General features: G+C 39.9%; 1 pseudogene; it reads right to left on the bottom strand.

Moving 5' to 3' along the window:
* LOC102769668 overlaps window positions 1–8,110 on the bottom strand; it is a 20,997-nt pseudogene extending 12,887 nt beyond the window's left edge.
* Window positions 8,111–8,570: the final 460 nt, after the last annotated feature.

The raw sequence follows: 8,570 nt of genomic DNA, 5'->3' as shown, positions 1-8,570 counted from the left end.
AGAGTGTGCTTAGAAGTAATTTAAGATAATAAAGTTTGCTATGCATTTTTATCACAAATTTTTTTAGAAACTCTATTGATAATTCAGTCACATACATATAATACAACTAGAGAATTAGGTGCATAAGCATATGGTTAAAAATTAAGCATGCATAGTGCTGTATTTGGAGCTGATACCTAGTTGGTGCACAATGGAATCAGATTCCCAGCTGTTCTGATTGATCAGCTATTCATTCTAAACCATTCAATCTGTTTGGTGACTGCTCATTCCTTATCAGTACACAAACACATGTACTCACATATATTAAACATTCACCTTCACAGTATCTCACCCTTACAAAGCTGGAGGGAGGAGGAAAAGGGAGTGGCACAAATAAAAACAGAGAAGCCAGATCCTCTCAAATAAGCCACAAGACTTGAGTACATCCATCCCCAAGGAGACTGCCTGTGCAGGATGGATGCATAACAAATATTACCCCCTCATCTTCATTAGCATAGAAACACCAGGGGACTAGAGCTCCAGAGGGAGAGAGGTAAGGCTAGGGAGTAAGGAGGATGATTTGTGACATATTAAATAAAGATGAAAAGATAATGGAGAAGTTGTGAGGGAACTGGATGAGATGAAGAGGCAGAGGAAAAGAAAGAGAAGGGAGATATTGGAGAAAGAATGGGAGAGAGAGAGAGAGAGGGAGAGAGAGAGAGAGAGAGAGAGAGAGAGAGAGAGAGAATCCACCCCTCTTCATGATGTTTGAGAAATACAAAGAGCTTGAGGTAATGTGAAATTATATTTGGGTGCTAAACTGCTATTCTAGCATATTTCACATTTCTTAATGGAATATTAAAAGTATGAAATACTTTGGGTCCTGATATCTGTGATCTAAGAAGGAGAATACCTTATTTGGCAAGTAAACAGACAAGATTTGAACCTAACTCTATTTATAACTACACAATAACCTTTTTATTTTTTTAAACTTTATTGTTTAAAGTATCACATAGGTCATCATTCCATCCCTCCCCCCCCATTAACCTATTATATCACCAAAGTAAGAGTCCAAATATTTATCTTATTCTTTGAGTCCCCATATGATCAGATGACAAATTTCTGAGATTTTCTTCTATCCCTAAGTCTTTCTCAGGGAGGTGTGTTGGGTTGTGACAAATACTTTTTTTCAATCTATTGAGATGATCATAACATTTGTTAATATTGTGATATCTTCACTGATTTTCAAATGATAAATCAATTTTGCATACCTGGAATAAAACACACATGGCCATTATGTCTTATCCTTTTATTTTTTAAATTCTTTTAAAAGTTACCAATTTTTAATTTAAATTTTAACTAATTTTATATTTTCAATTATAGTTTATGTACAATACTATATGTTTCAGTTGTACACTATAGTTATTAGACACTTATGTAATTTATGAAGTGATCATCCCAGTAAGTCTAATTATTACACTATTATTGACTATATTCCCTATTGTACTTTACACTCCATGACTATTCTGTAACTGAAACCAAACAAAATGGGTTCAGTTTCCTGTGGCAGCAAAAGCCAAACTTGTGAGACAGGTTCTTTGTGGGGAAGCACGGGACTTGGTTGGGAAGTCTATAAGGAGGATACTTCAAAGGGTTGGAGGTCTCTAGGGGATTCATGCCAAAAGCATCAGACCCTACCTTGACTTTTCCAAACATGTCTGAGCACCGGATGTTTTACCGGAATCTCTATGTTTAGTCTTTAGACACTACTTTGTTTAAAGAACACTACAGATGCATGTGTTTTCTCAAGTATACTTACCCTACTGATAGTATCCAGAGGTTAATTTTAGGTCAAGCTGTTGCTACAATAAAAGCCTAAGGAGGCAGGCGAATAGGGTTGTCTGGTTCCTTTAGCCAGGCAGTCCTTTAGCCCTCTCTTACACAGGAAAGTGTGTCAGAGTAATCATTCATCTGTCGCTCCGAGTCTGCTGGTCAGTCCTGGCAGTTCTTGTGCAAAAGGAAAAAAAAAAAAAAGTTTATTCAGGTGCTAACCTGGGAAAATGGTAGACTCCCATATGAAAGACCATCTTACCTTCCTGCTAAAGCCCACAGCTCTTATAGGAATAAAAAGTGGAGGACTTTCTTTCTCTATCCAGTCACACTGCTAGCTTTAGGCATGTTCTGGTCCTACGTATCCATCTTTCTAGCCATTGGGGTGCTCAGTGGAAGAAACTCCCCCTGTATCATCCTGGTGAATGGGGTGATCCCCCACACTCTCCGGCTGCCTACAGTCACAATTTCACCTTTGAAACTGTGGATCCTGTTGTCTTACAAGGATAAATGAATAGAAGTCTCACCTGTATTTTCTTCCTGCTGTCAAGGAGCACAGTCTTGCTTATCCCAGTTTCAGAGATTCTTACTATTTACTAAAGAAGAAGGGCATAAAAATTAGAAGGAAGCCTTTACACAAGATAGAAGGATTGCTGTCTTCAAAAGGTGGCATATGCAGTGTCCAGAGGATGGCAATGATTAACAAGCAAAGATGGTAGACTGTTTCATATTTCAAGAGATGGTGTTGCAGATGGGCTTCCAAGGTAAGACCTTTAAGAGGCGCTGTCCTGCCCTGGCTGGGTGTCTCAGTTGGTTGGAGCATCATCCCATGCACCAAAAGGCTGTGGGCTTAAACCTCAGTTAAGATGCATAAATAGGTTATGGGTTCAATCCCTGGTCAGGGTGCGTATGGAAGACAACCAGTCAATGTTTCTCTCTCACGTCCATGTTTATCTATCTATCTATCTATCTATCTATCTATCTATCTATCATCTATCTATCAATCATCTATCTATCATCATCTATCTATCCTCTATCATTTATCTATCTCTCTAAAAATCAATAAAAAAGTATATCTTCGAGTGAGGATTGAAAAAAGAAAAAAGAAAAGGTGCTTCCCCCCCACCCCCCAAAAAAATTATTTTGTATGAGTGCAGGTGCAGCTTTCCCTTGCAGTATTAGCAGCAACAAGATGCAAGTCCTCCTCAGGTGGCACCTATTAATCATGTGTGATTAATCCAAGGCTTGATTCCTGTGGGCTTTAGGGAAGAGTGTATTGTCATCAGACATCATAGAGACCATTGCTCAGTGAACTGCTGTTCAGGACCTTGAGTCTTCCAGGTCTTTAGTTAAAACTTGGTCTCCTGGCTGCAATGGATGTTAGGGGTAGTCAGACAGGTAGATAGACCTGCAATGAGCAAATTAGTGCAAAATTGTTAGTTTGGCCTAAATGTTGTACATATTGTTTGATATTTTATTCATATTCTAAATCTAAAGGGAGTGTCCCTAAAACAGAAACTTGGAAGGGTCTCCCATAAACTATTTAAAGGGCTTCACTTAAACCTGCTTTAGGGCACTGCCCTAAAACAGAGCAATAGGAAGTGCCTGGTTCCTTTCCAAGTGTGTTTCCTGGCATATTTTGCCAGGGTTTTCTTTATTGAATGGTTCACTTTCTCAGTCTCCCTCATAGGTTGGAGTCTCCAAGATGCACATAGCTTCCATTGAATCTGTAGGGCTTGTCCTATCTTCTGGGAGATTTCTGAAGTGAAGGATGATCCGCTGTTGCTCTGAATGATGTGAGGAAGTCCAACTCTAGAGATTATTGCTTTGAGTAGAAGTTTTGCAACCTCAGTTCCCTTCTCTGTTCTAGTGGGGTATGTTTCTACCCATCCAGAAAAAAGGTGTCTATAAAAACTATAGTTTTAGGCATCTGTGTAAAGTCAACTTGCCAGTCCTCAAATGGGCATATTCCTTTATATTGTACTACCTTTGCAGTTGGGGAACATTCTGTTTTAGGATTGTTTTGGGCACATATCTGACAGCCTCAAGTAATCTTCTGAATGGTCCTTTGTAAATGAAGGCCCTTCAAACATGGTCTAATGAGGTGCATTAAAGCATACCTTCCACAATGGATCCCTCATGTAGGTGTTTGAGGACAGGATATACTGGAACTTCATGCTCATATAGAATTAGCGTCAGTGCTAGAGAATACCAATCCTTGGGCTAGTCCTCATGCAAGTCCAGGTGGGGAGTTAAAGCCCCAGTAAGTGGCAGCTTCAGGTGATTTGTCTTACCGCTTTATTGGCAGTTTGGTTTCCCTGACTTGTTTGGGAATTGTCCTTCTGGTGTCCTGGGAATGGCATTATGACAATCTGGTTCAGGAAATTCACTGCCTCCAGCAATTTGAAATCTCATTTGCATGTATTATATCTTTATTACCCAAGGTTAAGAGTCCTCTTTCTTTCTACATTGCCCCATGGGCATGGGCCACCCTGAAGGTATATTTAGGGATCTGTGAAGATGTTATTCTTTCTCTGGGATAAATCTAAGGGTCTGGTGAGGGCTGTTATCAGTCAGCTTTTTGTCCCAATGTTCCCAAGGCAAGGGCCTGTGACTCTATTACCTTGTCTGAGGTGACTACCACATGCCCAGCTCATTGTTGACCATTCTCTATGAAGCTACTACCATCGCTATACAATTCCTAGTCAGATTCTGTCAGTGACTGGTCCAATAGAACTGGTCTGCAGGAATGAATTTTGTCAATGATTGCTAAGCAATCATCTTGGAGGTTTGAGTTTCCCTTTGAGTCTGGGAGTAGGGTGGCCGGGTTCAAGATAGTGTTAATTTGTAAGGAAACACTTGGGTTGTCTGATAAATTGGCCTTGTAATTTTCCAATGCCCCCTGCCCTCGGCCAATACCCTCTTTTCTGTTTCAACAGGGTTAGGTGTGGTACAAATATCATATTAGGTTGTCCAGAGTGAATTTCTCTACTTGTTAAAGCTGCTATTGCCATGGAGCCCATTCTTTTGTCATGAGCTCTAGTTCAATTTTATTTTAGATGTTAACCACTTTACCTGGGGTTCTGTCAGCCCATACTGCTTAATCAACTTGCTCATAAATCTTGGGTGGAAAGGTTCATTTCTGGATATTTCCAGGCAAGCCGGGAGCACCTGGAGCTAGAGAGCATATCCCGGCTGGACTCCTAAACATAATTGCTGTTTCTCAGGGAAAAATGCTATTTGTTCATGCAATTTACAAAGCAAATCTTAGCCCAATAATGGAATGGGGCAGTCTTGCATGTAGAGAAAACTGTGTTATTTTTTGATCGCCAAGCAGGCATTGTTGAGGTTGAAGGTACGTCTATTTTTGTAACTGTCCAGTGACTCCAGTTACCAACTCTCCAGCTATCTCCCTTGGTTAGTTTTGTATTTCTGCCCAGTTTCGATGATAAACTGTCCCAGTATGGATAAGGATGCTCCCTGGCCTTATTGAGAGCCCTGTCTGGTCTTTAAGGGGGGGACCATTTCTTCATCACGCATTGTGTAATAGCATAAATACCTGGACATAACAGATTTCATCCCATTTTCCTACCCATTGGCAAAACAATACCAACTGTATGACAGTGTAGTAATTTAGAGAACCATTTAGGGGTCATTTTCCCTCATAGTCTAAAATATACATAGGCCAAGCAGTGTTACATTAGAAAACCAATCTCTTTTTAGTCAATGAATTATAGCTGTACGTGGACCAATCTGCTAAAATCCAGCCCAGTGGGCTCCCTTTAGGAGTTTAAAACAGAACAATCCCAAATGGCACAAAAGTACAAACCCAAAGCCATAACCATAGGAAGACCCCAGACAAAGTGGAACATCTGAACAGAACTTGGATCCATAATTCCCTTAGTCTCAATGAGCTTTCATGAGCAAGTTCTAGCCTCTTCTCTTCTGCCAACTGATGTTGCAAATGGACCCAAATGGCACAGAGCCCAAATGGCAGGGATAGATAACCAGCGAGTTAAAACTTGCTGCAGCTGCTCAGAATCTCTCAGCCGAAGCAGATTCCAGAAGTTAGCATTGGCCTTCCCGTTAATTTCATACAGCCAGCTCATGAAAACTAGGTCAGCCGCTGTCAGTGGCTCAAAGCCCAGGGGGCTGGCTGCTGGTTTGACTCACCAAACCCTGGGGGCCATCTACTCCTAGAAACTAATTTCTTTTCACCAGCCAAGCATTTCAGGTGGTTGATGCCTAGAAATCTCTTTCATTTCACCAGCCTGCTCTCAGGATAAGCCTGCCACAGGCAGCTGGGACATGAGCCGGGGCAATCTAGGACTTATCATGGTCCACATCTTCCCAGCTGGCTCACCAAAACCTGAAAACTAACAGGTGGGTTTGGCTGCCGGTGGAAGCAAAGGCAAACTGGTGAGACAGTTTTGCTTCAGAAGGGAAGAGGCTTATTCAGGAGCCAACCTGGGAGAATGGTGGGTTCCTGTCTCAAAGACGATCTCGCCTTCCTGCTCAAGCCTGCAGTTTTTATAGTGATAAGGAGGTAAGGGCTTTCTTTCTCTATCTAATCACCCTGCTAGCTTTTGATGTTTTGGGCCATCCATTCGCCTTTCAAGCCTTTGTTTTGCTCTGTGTAAGAGACCTCACCCCCACTCTTGTCGTCATCTTGGCCAATGAGGTGACTCCATGGCACTATTGACTATATATGGTAATTTAACTACCAATTTGTACTTTTTAATTTCTTCACCATTTTTACCTGTTTCCCCTAAACCTTCTTTCACAATTATCAAAATGTTCTCTGTATCTATGAGTCTGTTTCTCTTATGATTGTTTACTTCGTTTTTTAGATTCTATATATCAGTGAAATAATCTGCCATTTGTCTTTTACTGTCTGGCTTATATCACTCAGCACAACACCCTCTAGGTCCACCCATTTTGTCGCAGATGGCAAGACATCATTCCTTTTTTATGGTTGAGTCATATTCCATTGTACATATCACCACTTCTTTATACATTCATTTATTATTTGACACTTAAGTGGCTTCTTTATCTTTTTATTAATAATGCTGCAATGAACATAGGATGCATATGTCTTTTCAAATTAGTATTTTGAGTTTCTTCTGATAAATACACAGAGTGGAGTTTCTGGGTCCTATTTAGTCTCCTGTTATAACATTTGTTTTAAAGTCTATTTTGTGATATAAGTATTGTTCTCTAGTTTTCTTTTTTTAATTTCCATTTTTGTGAAATATCTTTTTTCATCCTTTTACTAACAATGTGAAGTGAGTCAACAGCATATGTAAGGATCTTTTTTTTTTTTTTATCCATTAAGTCATCTGTGTCTTTGACTGGACTATTTAATCCATTTGGTTTTACAATAATTGTTGATAGATATATATTTATTGCCATTTTATTAATTTTGGTTTTGATCTTTCTTTTTCTTGTTTTTATTACAGAAGACACTTAACATTTTTTCAAATACCATATGGTGGAAATGAACTCTAGCTTTTTCTTGCTTAAGAAACACTTTCTCCTTCAATTTAAAATAATAGCTCTGCTGAATAGAGAAGATTTAGTTGTAGATTCTTGCTTTTTATCACTTTAAATATTTCATATCAATCTCTCTGGCCTGCAAAGATTCTGTTGAGAAATCAGCTCAGAGTCTTAGGACAGTTCCTTAGTAGGTAACTAATTGCTTTTCTCTTGCTACTTTTAAAATTCTCTTTGTCTTTATCCTTGGAACTTTAATTATGATGTGTCTTGGTGTGGGCCTTTTTGGGATCATCTTGATTGGGATTATAAGTACTTCCCCGATTTGTATGTTTATTACCTTTGTCCAGTTAAGGAAAGTTTTCCATCATTATTTCTTCAAATAGGTTTTCAATTCCTTGCTCTCTCTCTTTTCCTTTTGGTACGCCTATGAAATGAATATTGGTGCATTTGATGTTGTCCCAAAGGCCCTGAAAATTGTCTTCATTTTTTTGGATTATTTTTCTTCTTGATATTCTGATTGGGTATTTTTTGCTACCTTATTTTCCAAATCACTGACGCAGTTCTCTGCTTCACTTAATTTATTGTTGAGTCTCTGTAATGCATTACTTATTTCAGTTACTGTATTTTTCATTTCTGACTGGATCTTTTTTATGTTCTTGTAGTTCTTACTAAGTTCCTTGTGCATCCTTACAGCCATTCTTTTGAACTCTGTATCTGGTAGCTTGCTTGTCTCCATATCATTGAGTTCTTTTTCTGGAAAATTCTTCTGTTCTTTCATTAGGGACATATTCCTTTGTCTCCTCATTTTGGTTTCCTCCCTGTGTTTTTATGTATTGGGTAGAGCTGCTATGTCCCCTGGGCTTGGTAGATTGTACTTATTTAGAAGGTCTCCTGTAGGTCCCAGTGGCTCAGCCTCTCTGGTCACCTGCACCAGGCACTCCAAGTACACCCCCTGTGTGGGCAACTTGTGCATCCGCCTGTTCTAGTTGAACTTTCCTTGTTATTGGCATGTAAATGGGAGAGATTTCCCCCAGGACAGTTTGCTTGGAGGACTGGTCACAAATGCAACAGAGAAACTTTTGACTCCTGAAAAGCAAGACTCTCTTCAGTGGGGCTGTGGTGGCCAGCATGTCTTGGCCCTTGAATGTGACACTGGCAGAGATAATTGGGTGGTTCTCCAGAGTGGTCTGAAGCTGTCCAATGGTATGCGTGCTTTGGAGTCTCCCAGGAGGTGCAGGTCAAGGTCAGTCACTTACCTATGGACA

This window comes from Myotis davidii, unplaced genomic scaffold (assembly GCF_000327345.1).
Source record: "Myotis davidii unplaced genomic scaffold, ASM32734v1 scaffold249, whole genome shotgun sequence".
Classification (NCBI taxonomy): domain Eukaryota; kingdom Metazoa; phylum Chordata; class Mammalia; order Chiroptera; family Vespertilionidae; genus Myotis; species Myotis davidii.
This window is presented reverse-complemented; position numbering and strand designations above follow the sequence as displayed.